The sequence below is a fragment of the Dicentrarchus labrax genome, unplaced genomic scaffold, assembly GCF_905237075.1.
Source record: "Dicentrarchus labrax unplaced genomic scaffold, dlabrax2021, whole genome shotgun sequence".
NCBI lineage: Eukaryota > Metazoa > Chordata > Actinopteri > Moronidae > Dicentrarchus > Dicentrarchus labrax.
Window position 1 is genome coordinate 22,655,856 of NW_026136710.1, and position 15,985 is coordinate 22,671,840.

The window sequence follows — 15,985 nt, forward strand, 5'->3', positions numbered from 1 at the left end:
TAACCAAGTCTGCTGCTGTAAACCTACATGGGGGGCTCATCATTAAGCTCATCAAGGTCCGACGATGATGTGGAGCGAGAGGGACCACCTCCTCTCTGAAGCTCTGTCGTCTATAGCATCATTTACAAACCAAGGAACACTATGTTTTAATGCACAATATTGAGATCAGGTGGCGGTTCATGCTGTAAATAAAGATATTGAAACTGAAAACACTGTGTGAGTTTACTGTAGTCTGTGTGAAAACTCTTCCATATCTAAGTTTACCCAGGAGGGGGAGGAGCTCTAAAGGGTGTTTTATAAAGAGCATTGTTAAAAAGTATTTTCAGTGGACCAATCTCTGTAATGGACACACACAGTTGAAATCGATATTGATCTTCTCATGTAATCCTCAGTAAGAAGTTTTCCAAAATGCTGGAGCATTCCTATAAAATGTTGGAGGTAATCTGAGCTCCAGCATTAGGTACAGACTGGCTGTGAGCATAACTGTAGCTGTCTGTTCCTGCCTAACAGCAGTGGCTGGGGCTGAAGCTGTGATTGTGGCTATGGTTGTGGCTATGAATAGAACTACAGCTATTGCTATGCCTGTACGGTTATGGCTGTGGCGCGGTTACCCTGGCAACTCTTTACAGGACCTAAGATAGCACGATTGGCGAGAGAGCGTTTTAAAGCCAGACACTCCCGCCAGGATGTGATCCCTTCTACTACAGATGTGTAACCACCAGGAACATCTTCACCACGACGCTCAGCCAACTCAACCATGTCAACTAACGGCACCTGCACAGCCCTTAACACTGTATGGTTAGTGTGACACCCACTAATAAAGTATGTGTCACATCCTTGGTCATCATAACAGCCACAGCCATAACCATAGCCATAATTACAACAAGAGCAACGCCCAAAGCTATAGCAATGCCTCATACAGCCACGGCCTCAGCTATGCAGCCACAGTCTGTCCCTCTCACAGCCAGGCAGCAGCCTGTCATAGCACAGTGCAGTGAACTTATTAACCTCTGCTAATTATCTTAATATTAGCAATAACAGACTTAGCAGCTCTGTTATCTACTATGACCATAGCAACAGAGAGCCACAGCAGAAGCCGCCCCCCCTGTGGGTCACAGCCAGTGTCAGGCTTCTTGCGGATGTATGGATCATTATCATTCAAAATGTATTGTGAGAGAATGTTAGATTTATTGCTAAGGAATGCAAAAGTAATTCTCAAAACCTGTTATAATCCGTGAGCTTGATGGAGGGGTGAGTATTGTAACCAACAATACTTTAGTATTTTAGATCCGGACTGGGAACTAAATTGAGCCCTAGCTATTTTTCTCTGGACCATTTTTCCCCAACATATGCACCTATCAGTTGCATAAAGCAAGAGGTTGTCACTCATCCTCAGCAGTGGCCTGCTCTTCATTTGGTGCCAGCGGACTGTTAATGTTTTTATGTGTCACGGCCATCAGTAATGTTTTTTTCAGGGTCTAACCCCCAGTCGGCTGGGATGTTTCAGCATTAAGTAGGTAAGTCAAACTTATTTCCCAACATTGCTGCTGGTTGCCTTGCCCATCTGGCATGTGCCACACTTGCCAGCCCAAGCCTGGTATTGTTACAATACCAGTAGCTAGTGCAAATATAACACACCAAAGCACATTTTCTAACTTTCTCAAACGTCCTTAGACATTGAGATAATGACATTTCTATACATGATGTTTTGCAGATCTGATGTTCACCATCTCACATCTTACTTTAGCATGTCAGCATGATGGGAATGTGACAGTATATATAATGGACAGAGTTTCTGGGTCTTAAACGACCTTTCCTAAAATCATTTCACAAAATATTTTAGTGTGCTGTTTAGCTGTAATATGAGTATGCACATGACAAGGTGAGCCACCACTGTTTCCTGCTGTGAACGAGTCAAAACTGCGCAGCCAATGAGAGCAGCTCTACTCGCAGTACGTCACTGCTGCTGGCTCCCAACTGTCATGGGGACGACCATGAACTCGATGCTTCAAACTTCAAAACCGTACTCCACAAACCAATGGGTGACGTCACAATAGGTTCACACTTGGAATTTCATTAGTTTTGAAAGTATTTCGTCATGGATACCTGGAAGGTTACAGGATCACCAGGGTTATTACAATTCATCCTGAGGTGCACATGAACTGTCTGATAAAGCAGTCCCGAGGTAGTGGGAGGAGCATCTCATTGCACGGAAAACACAACTTCAGTACGGCAGGTCAAAGCTGAGGCAGGGAGTGGGTCTGTAAACTGCAGTGGGTGTTTACAGTGGAAAGTTTGGCTAACCTGAGGGCTCTGATCTGATTGTCGGATTGCTTGTCCCATCATACTTCTCTTTAGGGACGTCACCACATCCTCAGATCATAGAATCAACTTGGTGATCACAATATTATAATTGCCTATTAAATGGTCAAACTAGTCGTAATAAAGTTAAAGCTATTTTGCCAGCAGAGGTGTCTCCAGCTGAATGCTAATTGGTTTTACCTACTCAACCTCTAGACATTTCAGTGACCTCATTACAGATACCTTCAGCAATCCAGAATGTCTTCTTACAGCTTCCTCCATACAGACAGCTGTGGAAGGAAAAGTGTAGAGGTAAACAACTGAATTTTCTCCCCCTCTCAGTCTTTCCACTTCACTGTTTAACTCTCCATCTGTCTCACACCATCCATCCACAGTCAGTCAATCCTGACAGAACAGCGGGACAGAGCATACAGTTGTTCTGTAGTGGATATTTGTTGGTATATAATCAGAAGCAGCAAACACCCCCCACCAGCCCCCCGACGCACGCAGAAACCCGTCAAACTGCAATGATTCCACCAGCTCCAGCTATCACCTCACAGAACACTTTCACACAGACAGAGAGGGAGGGAGAGAAGGTGAGGTAGGTGTGTGTGTGTGTGTTGGAGGGGAGGGAACATTCCAGAGAAGGTAGACAAAAAGAAAAAGAGAGAGGGACAGACATCATTGTAATGACTGCATGCAACTCGATACTCTTGCATACTGAATATTCCCCCAGAGGGCTTTTTCCATTACTCCAGAACGGTGGAGTCGTTTAGCTGATCCAGCCCAGCTTTTCCACTCTTTCTTTCTTTCTTTTTTCACTCCCTCCCTCTTCTTTGCTGTTTTTTTTCACAGACACATTGTGCAAATGTAACCTTTTGCAAGCCCCCAACTCCCCCCCTTTCCCGCTCCCCATCCCCAGGAAGTTGGCTAGCCACTTTGCTGCCAAGAAATATGAAAAACTGGCAGGCTGCCTGTTTCATCTGCAAACACAGAGCAGAAAAAAGGGAGGGAGGATGGAAGCAGCAGGAGATGGAGGGAGGTTAGCGAGGGAGAGAGGGAGGGGGGGAGTGGAGGTGACACAGAGGAGAAGGAAATGCTGCTGCTGTGCTTGCCACGAGGAAGAAGAAAAGAATCAAATGCGGAGCAGAGAGAAAGAGAACTGCAGAGAGATAAGGATGAATTTTACTTGCATGAAAAGGGGCCACATTACCGACTGAAGATAAATCATGTGGAACATTTTCTTAGCAGCAGCAAGCAGCACACAGCCACTGATGAGCAGAGTGAGCTGGGTTAACACATTAGCATGCACACACACCACCCACAAACCAGAGCCTGCTCTGCACACCGTGTGTGTATAGTGGAGACGCATGCACACACATAGACATGCAAATACAGAATACAATATTATAGCCTGGCTGAGATGGTTTGTTACACAGAACCATCTGGGAAGTCAGAGATGGAAACGATTTGGAAAAGGGTACTTTCAAAAAGTGCTTGGCAGGTGATTGGAGGAACCATCTGTCTATCACAGTATATCACAGGAAAACCAATTCAACCAATCAGATCAATCTCGAAGTCCAGCTGCCTCCCAAGGTTAACTTGTTGTAGCAAGCTTTTCCAAAATAAACTTAGTCTGAGTAACTTTGTCTCAGAGTCCAAACAAAGTTAGCACAGAAATTAGCCCCCTGGATTAACTATTCTAGCTAAGTGCACAGGGAACTACTTTTCGGCTAACCAAACTAGTACAGTTAATTTTTCCAACACTATACAAAAAGCTCAAAACTTCCTTGGATTTGTCTCGTTGGAGTTAAAACATCAAATAGGGGGAAATTTACCACATTTATGTGGATGTTCAATCAGTTTTGATGGTAATAGAGTCAACTGATGCAATAAAGTCCTCAGTGCATGCTCTAGTGACCAAGAAATATCTGCAAAGTCTGTTCCTCTTTGACACCAGCCCTGTCCAATGAAGTCATTGATATCAAGGAAGAACTACAGGCTGTTTCAACATGGAGCCTGAAGCTAACAATATAGCTATGCATGAAAAAGAAATGCTCAAACTGCAGGAATTCATTTGCTTGGCAACGCTGTGCAACTTTGATTAGCAACCAGCAGCTGACTTAGCTTGCTCAGTGGGCGTGGCTGTCAGAAGCTGATTCACAAGGCATCCTGGTAGATGTAGGCACGCCTGCACAGCTTCGCAAGCAGAAGCACTCAGCTATCTCGGTCAATATTGCAGCACTGAGGAATTTATTGCTTCAATTAACCATATACACCTATTGAACATTCAGAAATGTGACAAAATTTTACTCTAAGCCAAATTCTATGGCCCATCCTAAACAATGATGAAATATATAGCTAAATAGCTAACACCAAAATGGCCATAAGTGACAAATGAGTCTGTCGTAACCTAAGCTACGTAGAATCACTAGCTTTGTACCACTCCCTGACATTTCCTGTCCTCTCTTGGACCTCCATGGACTTGGTGCCTACCTGGGTCCACGGACCCAGCCAGAGAAACACAAACTGGTTTATGTGGCTTTATGTGTATAAAGCAAGGAGTCATTTTAGAAGAATAATTCGTTTTTAATTTGATTTTTAGACTTTGTTCTGTTAAACTTCTCCAACACAGGAAATAACAGGCCCTTTCTCAAAATAAAGATAACAGGATAATGCTTAGTGCCAACACGGTTGCCATAGTTTGTGTAACAAGGTCTGTATAGCACATGATTCCCCTTACCATAAATGAGTGCTCTCTCTCAGCTCGCTGTTATATGAGATATAAACCCAGGGTATGTTGATAAGCTCAATACGCACAAAATGCAGCAACTTCATATCATAAAGTTGACATATCAATATGTCCCGTTTGCTGCTAGAGCCGAGCCTGAAATGCTTCTACATAGTGGACTACAAAAAGTGGATTAAATGCATTTTGCAGGACTAAATGACTCTTTTCTCGAGTGCTGTATGAGAGATGACAGTGGCGAGCCAACGCCAGGTACCTATTTTTATGTTACTGTACTTGTTATATAAGTTTTACTGTGAAACTGTGCCGGAGTATGCTGTGTCTGAGCCAACCATGAGAGCCAACTGTGTGACTGACCTGGCCTATCTATATTCTGCTCCTATCTGGACAATAAACAGGAATACGCGCAGGCCTCTCATCCATCCCCCTCCAGCTAACACAACATAATGCACAATCCTGGGGTTACTTAACCAGCCAGTGTCAGTGGTATCTGGCTCACCTCAGTTACAGTACAGCAACTTACACTTCCACATTGTTAGCATTGTTAGCACTTGGTCAGATAAGGACATCTCCACAGCTATCTATTGGGTTTTACTGTGCATACAGTTATCTCAGTCTGACTGTACATGGAAGGAGTACAACAATACCTCCTCCAGTCTCTGCCTCTCTATAGATATATTCTGGGCTCATTTTTTGAGCCCAGAATATAGGGGAGACTATAACTAATAACTACCACTAACTGCAGAGATCTTCTGCATCTTGTCAGCATACTGAAAAAAAAAAAAAAAAAAATTGTCCCTAACTTTATCCTGTCCAAACCATAGACTGTATAATTAAAAATGGATGTAGTCTCAGTGACGTCACCCAGAGGTTTCTGAAGAGCTGCTGTGAAGCTCAATGTGTTCGGCTCTGGCCGTCGCCATCTTGGCAGTCCTGATCCAAAAGTGGGCAAAGAGGAGGGGCTGAGGCAGACTGAATGAGGACTGGTTACTGAAGAGAGCCACCTGTGACAGCACTCACCTGTCACTCAAAGCAGCCACGTAATTAATTATACATAAATGTAACCAATTTGCGCCTTAAGAATACATTTAGTACGATAAGGGAAAATGGCATAACATTTATTCTGGTTGGTCTAAAGTCTTAAAATGTGGTACTTACATACTTTGGGCAAGTATCTAACAGTAGAACTTTAAAAAATCTTTTGGTAAAATGTCAAAGTCAGGTTTTTTCAAAAATGAGGAGAAACACTAAAATTGTGTTTATTAAATGTTTTCCATAGTTTTTAACATTCCATATGCGTGCATATCTTTGTTTGCTTTTTCATTTTAGGAAAAATCAGTAGTCACATGTGTTCAAAGACTAAATATAGTATGATAAGAAAAACTCACTTTTAAGCCAAACGGTTTGACCCATATTGAGAACTTTGTGCTTACATAGGCCCAGAAAACACTTCCACCAAAGGAAATAAAAAATTCAATTTACGGGCGCAGATAGGTTAAGCCTCATTATAATTTTAACATTTTAACCCAAGTTATTTAGTAATTCACCCCCTGTACAGTTGTCATGAACAGGGAAATTATCTATAGAGACCGAAAGTGTTTTTTGTACCAGGCTGTAAACGTGTTAATTTCTTCTGTAAAGTTGGCCATTTTAATATGGGGCCTTATGGAGATGTTGGACCACTGTTGGAGCCAGCCTCAAGTGGCCGTTAGAGGAACTGCAGTTTTCGGCACTCTCGTGTTGGTTTCATTTGAAGCCATGGAGGTTGCCGCTTGGAAAGAAGTTAAAATCATCCCCCAGGAATTGGTAGAGACCATAAACAGAGGTAAAAGACAGTTGGATTATTCATTAGGTAGACACAAACATGACTCCTAATGAATACTAATGTTGGGATGTGTAAATAGACAACTATGAACATGCTCGCCATAGCAAGTGGCCAAAACATCTGAGGTTTACTTAAAATGTACATTTTAATTGAATTACTATCCAATAATTATGTTCAAAACATGTCATACAATTATGGTATTAGCTGATTTAAAAAAAAAAAAAAATTTTTAAATTATATTTTGATTTTGTTTTAGGTAGGCTACTGCAATCCCAGAATTCCTCAATCCAAACACTGCCAACACAAAGTATGGAGATTCTCAACCCACGGTTAAAGAATTGGTTTAGTACCAATATATTTATGTAGCAGTAGATCCAGCACATATGAAAGATGACAAAAACATATGTTTAACTAACTTGGTTACATTTGTTCAAATCTGTTCCAACTGATCATCCTCCTTAACATCTATCCCGGACGTCATGACAGTTTGTATCAAGGAAAAGTGCTGAGAAAGGAGTAGGAACCTGTTTCTCACTGTTCCGTAGAGCCTGCCTCTACCGTGGAACATCTGCTTAACAGGTCCTTCCTGCAAGCTCTTCCTGTGGTTTTGACATCTCCAAGTGATGCTCTTCCTGTCTGTTGCCTGGCAACAGAAGGGAAAAAATAGATGAGGTGATGAGTGAAGGTGAGCTCGAGGGAGATAGGAGGAGAGTAAAGAGAAAGGGAAGAGATGGTGGGGAGTGAAGCGCTGGTTGTTATTTTCTTTTTGGCAAGCTTTCGTTCCATTTCTGCTCTCTAGCATTTCTTTGAAATCAAAAAACTACGAGTGATGTGTTGCAGAGTGCGTGTGATTACATCAGAGGCAAATGCACGTCAGAATGTGGATCTTTCCTCCATGGTGTATGATATAAGGTTTTATCAATGTTAATTAAATTTATATTGTATTGTATTAGATGCCCTTTGATGCTACAAATACACACATATGATACACGTAGCATAATATATGTATTCACACATGAACATATCTGCAGAAATAATGTCAGTCATGTGATTTAATTTGTTTCCCAGCAACCTTCTTACAGTAATGTCCTTGTATTTTGAATAAATTATGGGTTTTGTGCTTTTTCATTGGCTTAATGCCAGAAAGTACTTTTTCATTAAAGCCAACAGATTTAATTCACAATGCTTTTTTTTCAAATTGCCACTGCCTCAGTCCCAGAACACTGTTTAACGACACACACACACACACACACACACACACACACACAGTCACACAGTCACACAACAGAGAATAATACTAAAATGGTTACTAGCTTTGTGGTCGTGTACAGATCTTCAGAAAATATTGTTCATATTGGTCAGAGCTATGTGGAGCTCACTTTGAAGCTTTTAAAACTTGTATTCATGATTAATCTGTTCGGAGGCCCTGAGGCAATAATTTACTGTTGGGACCCCAGAACTTTATTTTATTATGAATAATGCGCAACAAGAGCATGATATAGGTAGAATACTCCCAGATTTCTTTTTAATGCATGTGTGACCAGTGTTGGGTCAGATTAGTCAGTTAATGAATACAAATTACATAGCAATTTTTGTCATTAGTAACATAATCCATTGGATTACAAGAAAAATGTAATCTAATCTGAATACTTTTAGATAACCTCAGAATCAAACAGAAAATATTTCACCTTATACTAAAGAAATGGACGCAGCCACAGAACTTTGAGTTCCACGTATATTCACTTTTCTCAAAACTGTTTCAATGTAAGTCAAATTCATTTTGCATATTCAACATTTGCAGTTGGTCAAATTAGAATGTCTTCTGTGATTATTTATCCATTTTTCCATGTTGAAAAATTTAGCAAGGTTGTTAGCCGTCCACTAGCAATTAGTGCTGTCAGTTTAATGTGTTATTAACGGTGTTAACGCAAACCCATTTTAACGGTGTCAATTTTTTTATCGCAAGATTAACGCCTAGCACACTTTTCACATGCTGTTGCAACAACTAGTAACATTAGAAAAACTACAACACCACACCGGATCTAGCTAGACCGGAAACAAAACAACAGGCACGCCACACACACTTGTTTAAGAGTAGTAGACGTTACGGTTTGAGTGGATGGCGAGTGCGAGACGCCGAAATGGATGGATTCCTTGTTGTCTGAAAATGTCAACAGGCTTGTCTGTTTGAGTAACTGGCTCAAAGCAAAGAAGTAGTTGGCGCACCTTTTATTGGTAACCGTTACTGTTCATTCTTCCTGAAAGAAGAGGCTGGGTTGAGCCTCTGGTGAATAAAGAGCAGTAGACTGACTGCTATGTTCAAAGCAAACTTGAGAAAAGTATTAAGCCATGGTTTAACTGCACTGTAGTCCCAGTTTACCTTACATGTGCACTTTGTAATTTTATATTGTATCGCCCTGTTTTGATCCCTTAGAAAGGGCTGTTGAAGGGGCTGTTTGTGTGACAAAGTATTTACAGTGTTACATTGTGTGAGAGATTATTTGCTCCAAGTGAGAATGTTAGTGTGAAATTGAACACTACAGTTGTTTTCAATAAAAACAACATTTGCACAAAGCAAGCCGATCCACTTTTCCACGTTGATAAGAGAATTAAAATTAGAAAAATAATGGGACAAAAAGAAATCAAGGGACATTTAGAATATATAAAAATTAATTGCGAGTTAACTATGACATTAATGCAATTAATCGCGATTAAATATTTTAATCGTTTGACAGCACTACTAGCAATCCCATGGTGCCTTGGGTTGAGTCTGTCGAGCATTTGGTGGCTGTGTTCTTGACTTCTCGACCAATCAGAGGCTGTGTGGACGTGTGTGTGGCAGCTCTGATCACAAACACATTGCACAATAGAAAAGCATGAGATTGACCACATTCCCAAATCAAGATCTACAGAGCCCAGAGGGTTCGTAGAGCGCTGCTTGTCATGGAAAAAAGTTTCAATTTCATTTTAAAATTGCCATATTTTAAAGACGTAATCAAACATGTAATCAAGTAACCCTTGACAATGTAACTATAATCTAATTTTTAAAAAGGTTCTGGGCCGATTTACTTGTTTTGTGTAATCCTGATTACATGTAATCAGTAACTAACTGGTTTGTTTTTCCTCGTCATTAGGTCACTGTATGTCTGTATACATGTATATCTCCAACATTAGCTATTGTTACCAACGTTAGCCGGCTAACTAATTCCTCACATCAATGGTTCGTTAGTAATATTCCTGCGAGAAATTAGTAGTTAAGCTTGTTTGGGTAAACAAGGCGACCAACAGCTAGCTAGCCAGCCATCTCAATGTTACATTCATAACATCTATCTTATGTTTGTAACATTGATATGAGAAATTAGTAGCTCGCTAAACAGCTAATAAATACACAGCTAACTGGCCATAAGGCGCCCCCAGCCCCTGACATAAGTGGTTCCTGGTTCTAGACTAGTGTTGGGACCACCCTGGAACCACTTTTCTTGGCCGAGAGCCAGTTCTTTGGCTGTCGGAGCACAAAGAACTGGTTTGAATTTACACACTGGCTCCAAACCAGCCCTCAAACTACCTTGGCAAAAAAGGGTAATAGAGAGGAGGACAGGGTATGTGGGTGGGTGGGTGGATGGGGGCAGGGATGGGTCAAACCTAGGACACACCCAGGAGGCTGCTGTCCGTGTCCCATGTGAAACCAAAAGTTGACTTATTACTTTAACATAAACCATGATCACTGCTCTTTCCCAAAGAAGAATCAATGAGCTTAATCCTCATTTTATCACTATTCAGGTGGAAGGTCCATGCCCTTCATCGCTGTAACATATGTCAGGAGGAATTATGTTATAATGTATTTAAATAAGTTCCTACTGACTGTAACAACTAACCCACAGTGTGTTACAATTGTTCCTCATTACCAGTACAGTTGCAACATTTGATTTTGAGTCTTTTTACTCAGTGATTTAACATGCACTTTAGAACAGGAGCACCATAATTATAAATAATAGGATTTTGCCTGTTGGTGACACAGTCTTATGTAATATGACCAAAAAATATTTTGTAAGCAAATGTGTTTAAATAAAGCTAGCCCATTTAAACAAATGACACACCGTACATTGTCTTTCACCATTTAAATATAGCATTTGTGAACATTTTCTTACATTTACACTCAAAAAGTAAAAAAGGATCTTGGTTATATCATGGTTACATAAGACCAAACACACCAGTGTATGACATAGTGGAACCTAGGACTACGTTTCTAAATAAAAATTGATTGTTTTATTGAATTGTTTCATATACCTGCTTTTACAGGGGTTACAGGTGGATGGGTCCCAGCATGCACTGGACAGAGGGCCGAGCAGTGGCGGGCTCTCACTGTCTCTTACTTCGAGCTTAACATCCACGGCTTCACACACACAAAAACATACACACACCAAACCAAATGTTCTATCAGAATGCGTCACTGTGGTGACTCACTGACACTACAGCATGGTGTGTGTGTGTGTGTGTGTGTGTGTGTGTGTGTGTGTGTGTGTGTGTGTGTGTGTGTGTGTGTGTGCTTCAGACTTTCATATGCAGATTGAGGCAGTGGAGAAAGAACTGTGGAGTTGAGATGAGACAAACCAATCTCCTACATTTCATGTTCTTGTGCTACGGTGCAGCATTTAGATTATTACATTTTGGGAAGTAATGTGGAATATTATATCTTTCTATTGTCAGTGGTGTGCTTGAAAACATAGTTTTGTAAGCTTGTACACTGAAGTTTGTGCCTGTTAGCTCTATGTTGAAAGCTTACATATTCAGGTCTGTGCTTGCAGTCTGAACACTCATTTAGGCTTCTGTTTTGCAAGTTTGTGCCTTGCAAGCTTACTTTTACAAACTGTGAGGCAAGAAAACAACACTGTGCTCTCCTCTGATGGGTTTACTGCACAGAGCTTTGTGAAGAACAAGAGGGCTGTACTACGAAGCGAGGTAACTGGCTTATCCAGCTAACTTCAGGAGTAACTTTGTGACGTAAGGTGTAACTTTCAGGTTAACTCGTACTATAAAAGGCGGATAGATTTTACCCTAGTGATGTTGTCATGGCAATTTACTCACCATGTCTAAACTGCTCCGAGTAGATTATCTTTGTGGTTAACTCCATGCTACCCTGTAAACCACCTCTCCTCCACCCACAATCTGTGAAAAAAATGGCGCCACATTTGGAAGATGTTGGCGCACGGATTGTGAGAAGCTTACTGTGGAGGGTGAGGGCGTTCAGAGACCCTCAAAATCCTCAGTATCTGTGCCAGGTTCTAGGGCCAGAATGCATTTGTTATGTTGCTATTTAATCCTTATAAAGATCAAAGAGGCTTTTTATGGTCCCAGGTAATTCACAATATAGAAATAATTTTTAATATATATAGACCACACTTTAATCTTGGAAATTTCCTGCTCTCGTATTCAGTCTTATCACAAATAAAAGAAGTATGAAGGCTATGAATAAATGAATAAAATAATCTGTAAGAGAAAAAAAAGAGAAAAGAACCTACAACATGAACGTTACTAATGAATTTACTCTGTCGACAATGCAAAGTTGGCCCCTACGGTGAGATTAGTTTTTTTTTTTAAAACTTACATCCTGATATTATCAACAATATGGAACAAATATGGAGCACGGGCCATTATGAAAACACTCTTCCTTTGCTGCCGAACACGCGCACAACCTCCGATTAAATCGACACCGATACATCTAACTAACTAGGAGTGTTCCCCATTGATTTATGTTTACTTTGCCCAAACCCCAACCAGTTACCTTTGCAATGCTTAACCACCTTAACCTAAAGTGGGCTGCAACATGGTACTACAGGAAATAACCAAATAACCATTTGAGTAAATAGAACTTTGTCATTAATTCATCCTTAAAGGCTATATGTACGTGTGAAACTGTTGGCTTTGAGTAGAGCGACTGAAAGGCTGTTTGTTTTCTCATCTACATTGGTGAATTAATTATTTATTTCAACCAAAGTCAGTGACTGTTGGAACCATCGATATATAAAAGAAACTTCAAAAGTCTTGGAAATTTCCGGCCCCTGCCATGTTGCTTTGGTGATGTAATTTGGTGCCCGAGTCTGTGCAATAGTGATCTGGTTTGGAGCCGTGGTATTGAGGTCCCAACCATACATCCCTCAAACTCAGTTGTGACCAGGGCTCAGCTGTCAATTGTGCTTTGAAACCCTCTTTTTATAGCATCAAATAACTAATTAAAACCAAACTGATGAGAAAGATGAACACTGGAACAAACATCATACGATAAGAAGCTAAAATGACAGAAACCATCTTTGGGAAAAATGTTTCTGATGTGTACTTAGATTTCTTTGGTTTGTCCCATCTGCTAACATGGAGGGGGTGGGCTTTATGAACTATACTTCAGTCAGCCACCAGGGGGTGATTGATATTTTTTGGCTTCACTTTTGAAGAGCTATCATGCTGCCCATATTCACATATGTCAATAGTTGGAACAGTAGAAAGACTAACAAAGACTGAGTTTTATTTTGTTTCTGTCCACTTTGAATCAAGTTATGATGTTACAATGATATATAAGGTAAAATTACCATTTTTGTCGATGGAGTCTTGTGATATTATGGCTGTTTCGGGTTAAACAAAAGGTCTCCCTGTGTAGGGATCCTTTCCATAATGTTGTCAGACACTTTTGAGTCTGTCAGTGGTAAAAACAAGCACTTTTAGTGTATCCCAAAGAATTATGTTGCTGCCATAGCAGCCCGTTTCGCAAATATTTTCACACCTACCTTACCTAATTAAAACCAAACCCACGTTGGTGATTCTTGCAGTAGTGGAAAGTTGGTTTTGGTGAGTTTGACTGTATTACTGTCCAGTTTGAAGTGTGTTTTATCTGTGAGGTAAAATTTGTGGTTTTGTAAATGGAGCCTGGTGGGCCGTAGTGCCCATAGTTTTAGTCTGATATTCTGGTGCACTGAGCTCCTCTCTTCCTCTCTCTGCACTCATTCATGTCCCATTAATGCATGTTACTAACTTCACTTCTTCCTCTGAGTTCTTGTGCTTTCTCGTCTCGCAGGTTCTCATGGATCCTGGTGGAGCCTCCTGCCATGGTCCTGCTTGACTGCCATTGCTAATATCACGTTATTATTATTATTAATATTATTATTACTACAGTTACTATTATTACTATAATCACTGCTCATTGTCCCCCATCGTTGTTGTTGTCGTTGTCGTCGTCATCATCATCAGTCACTACTATTAGTGTAGTTGTTGCTACTGTTGTTGCTGTGCACCTCTGTCTGTCTCTGTCCTTCTGTCGTTACCTCTGTTCTCTCTCTCTTTCTGTCTCTCTCTCTCTCTCTCTCTTTCACCCCAACTGGTCGAGGCAGACGACCACCCACCTAGAGCCGAAGGATCTGTCCTAGGTTTCTGCCTCTTAAAAGGAAGTTTTTCCTTGCCACTGTCGCCAAGTGCTTGCTCGTGGTGGTACTGTTGGGTCTCTGTAAATAATGTTTTAAAGAGTTTGGTCTAGACCTGCTCTATTTGAAAAGTGTCCTGAGATAACTTCTGTTATGAATTGGCGCTATACAAATAAAATTGAATTGAATTGAATTGAATTAAATTGAATTGGTGCTCTAGTACAACACCTAGTGGCAGTAAATCTTGTATATATAACCTTTAATACAAAAGTATGATTGGGGTTTATATTTTTGTTTTTTCAAGGTGACATATGTCATGTTCTGTGGTTAAAAAATACTGAGATAACTGTTCAGAGGGCATAAATGTAATCGAAATCTGGAATTAGTTGATTCTGGACACAGGTGTTTCTACCATTCTCACACTGCATCCTTATATCGCTCCTCACGTCCTAAGTGGGAGGATGCAAGTGATGGAAGCACGGATGCATAAATGACAAGAATCCTGAATGAGGAGAATCCCAAGAGTGACAGAGAGAAAGAGGGAGAGAGAGAGGAGGACTAAATGAAAGAGAAGGAATCACCAGAAGGAAAAAATGTCCAGTCCCAAAGCTAGAGGGGGAGAGATGGAGAGAGGTGGGGGGTTGTGGGGAGGAGATGGAAGGATCAATATCTAATTTCAGTGCTGAGTTCACTGTGGACGGTTTTCCAATAAGACTGGGATAGAACACCAAAGTTTGAATAGCCATGTATCTCTGTCTGTCTCACTGTGCATCTTTCTCTCTCGCTTTGTCTTTTTTTACCCACTGCCTGTCTCCCTCTCTGTGGCCTCATGGGTGGACCACACCTCCATCTGTCTCTGTGTCCACTGCTAATGATGTGCAGACTTGGGCTGACTTACACCAGCTATTAGTGCCACGGCTAAGCCAAGATGTGAAGTCATTCCTAAAGAATGAGTAGCATGTACTATAATTACAGCAAATGTGGTTGCATCACCAGAAGAGGTCTGGAACGCTTAATTAAAAAGGGAAGGATTTCTAACTGTGCAAAGCAGGTAACTGCTCCGGGGCCCCAGCAGCATTAACCAGAGCTTACTGTGTGTCACTGGTCCTGCTAATTTATTTAGGAATGTGCACCATGCAAACAAATGAAGAACTGACATGATAAGGACCTTAAAGTGGTACGCCAGCCATTTACTATTGCACTTTCATAATGTTGGGGAACTCTGGTGTAGATGCAAAATTGTTTTGTAGTACTGTCACTTGGCCAGTGGCTCTCTGTTTTAAAATATGCTGCTGTAGGTATTCCTCTAATGTTTTTCAGGACGTGGGGATCCACTTTCAGGTTAGCAACTTTAAATATGTAACGTCCGGTTAGAATGTCAAAACAAAGCTGTGTGGTTATATAATATGGTAGAAATATTCAAATACACTGCATGGTTTCTAACTTGCTTTATAAGAAATTTCTTAATTCTGGTTTCACATGCGACATGAACAGCGGTATCCTGGGTTAGTCCTGCGGGTGTGTCCACAAATGATGTCAGAGGGATACCTACAGCGTCATATTTTGAAGCGGAGGGCCACTGAAAATAGTCCCCAACAAATGCACTATATCCTCCTGTTGGAGAAATATTTGATAAAGACTACAGTGTTTTAGGAAGTTAATGGGAATTTCTGAAAACTAAACTTTATATTTGAGAGCAATTTC

The 15,985-nt window shown here is 40.8% G+C and overlaps 2 long non-coding RNA genes across 3 annotated transcripts in view; one reads left to right on the top strand and one right to left on the bottom strand.

Moving 5' to 3' along the window:
- Positions 1–543: 543 nt before the first annotated feature.
- LOC127371013 (uncharacterized) lies at positions 544–7,506 on the bottom strand. Of its 2 annotated transcripts, none has more exons than XR_007886339.1 (2): positions 7,300–7,506; positions 544–2,591 (listed from the first exon to the last, which is right to left on the bottom strand). It is a non-coding gene; the product is annotated as an uncharacterized LOC127371013 (long non-coding RNA). The 2 variants fall into 2 exon arrangements; XR_007886338.1 differs by having other exon boundaries at positions 7,292–7,506.
- Positions 7,507–14,233: 6,727 nt separating this feature from the next.
- LOC127371015 (uncharacterized) overlaps positions 14,234–15,985 on the top strand; it is a 91,966-nt gene continuing 90,214 nt past the window's right edge. Inside the window, exon 1 of the long non-coding RNA XR_007886341.1 lies at positions 14,234–14,287. This is a non-coding gene — a long non-coding RNA (uncharacterized LOC127371015). The remainder of the gene's footprint in view (positions 14,288–15,985) is intronic.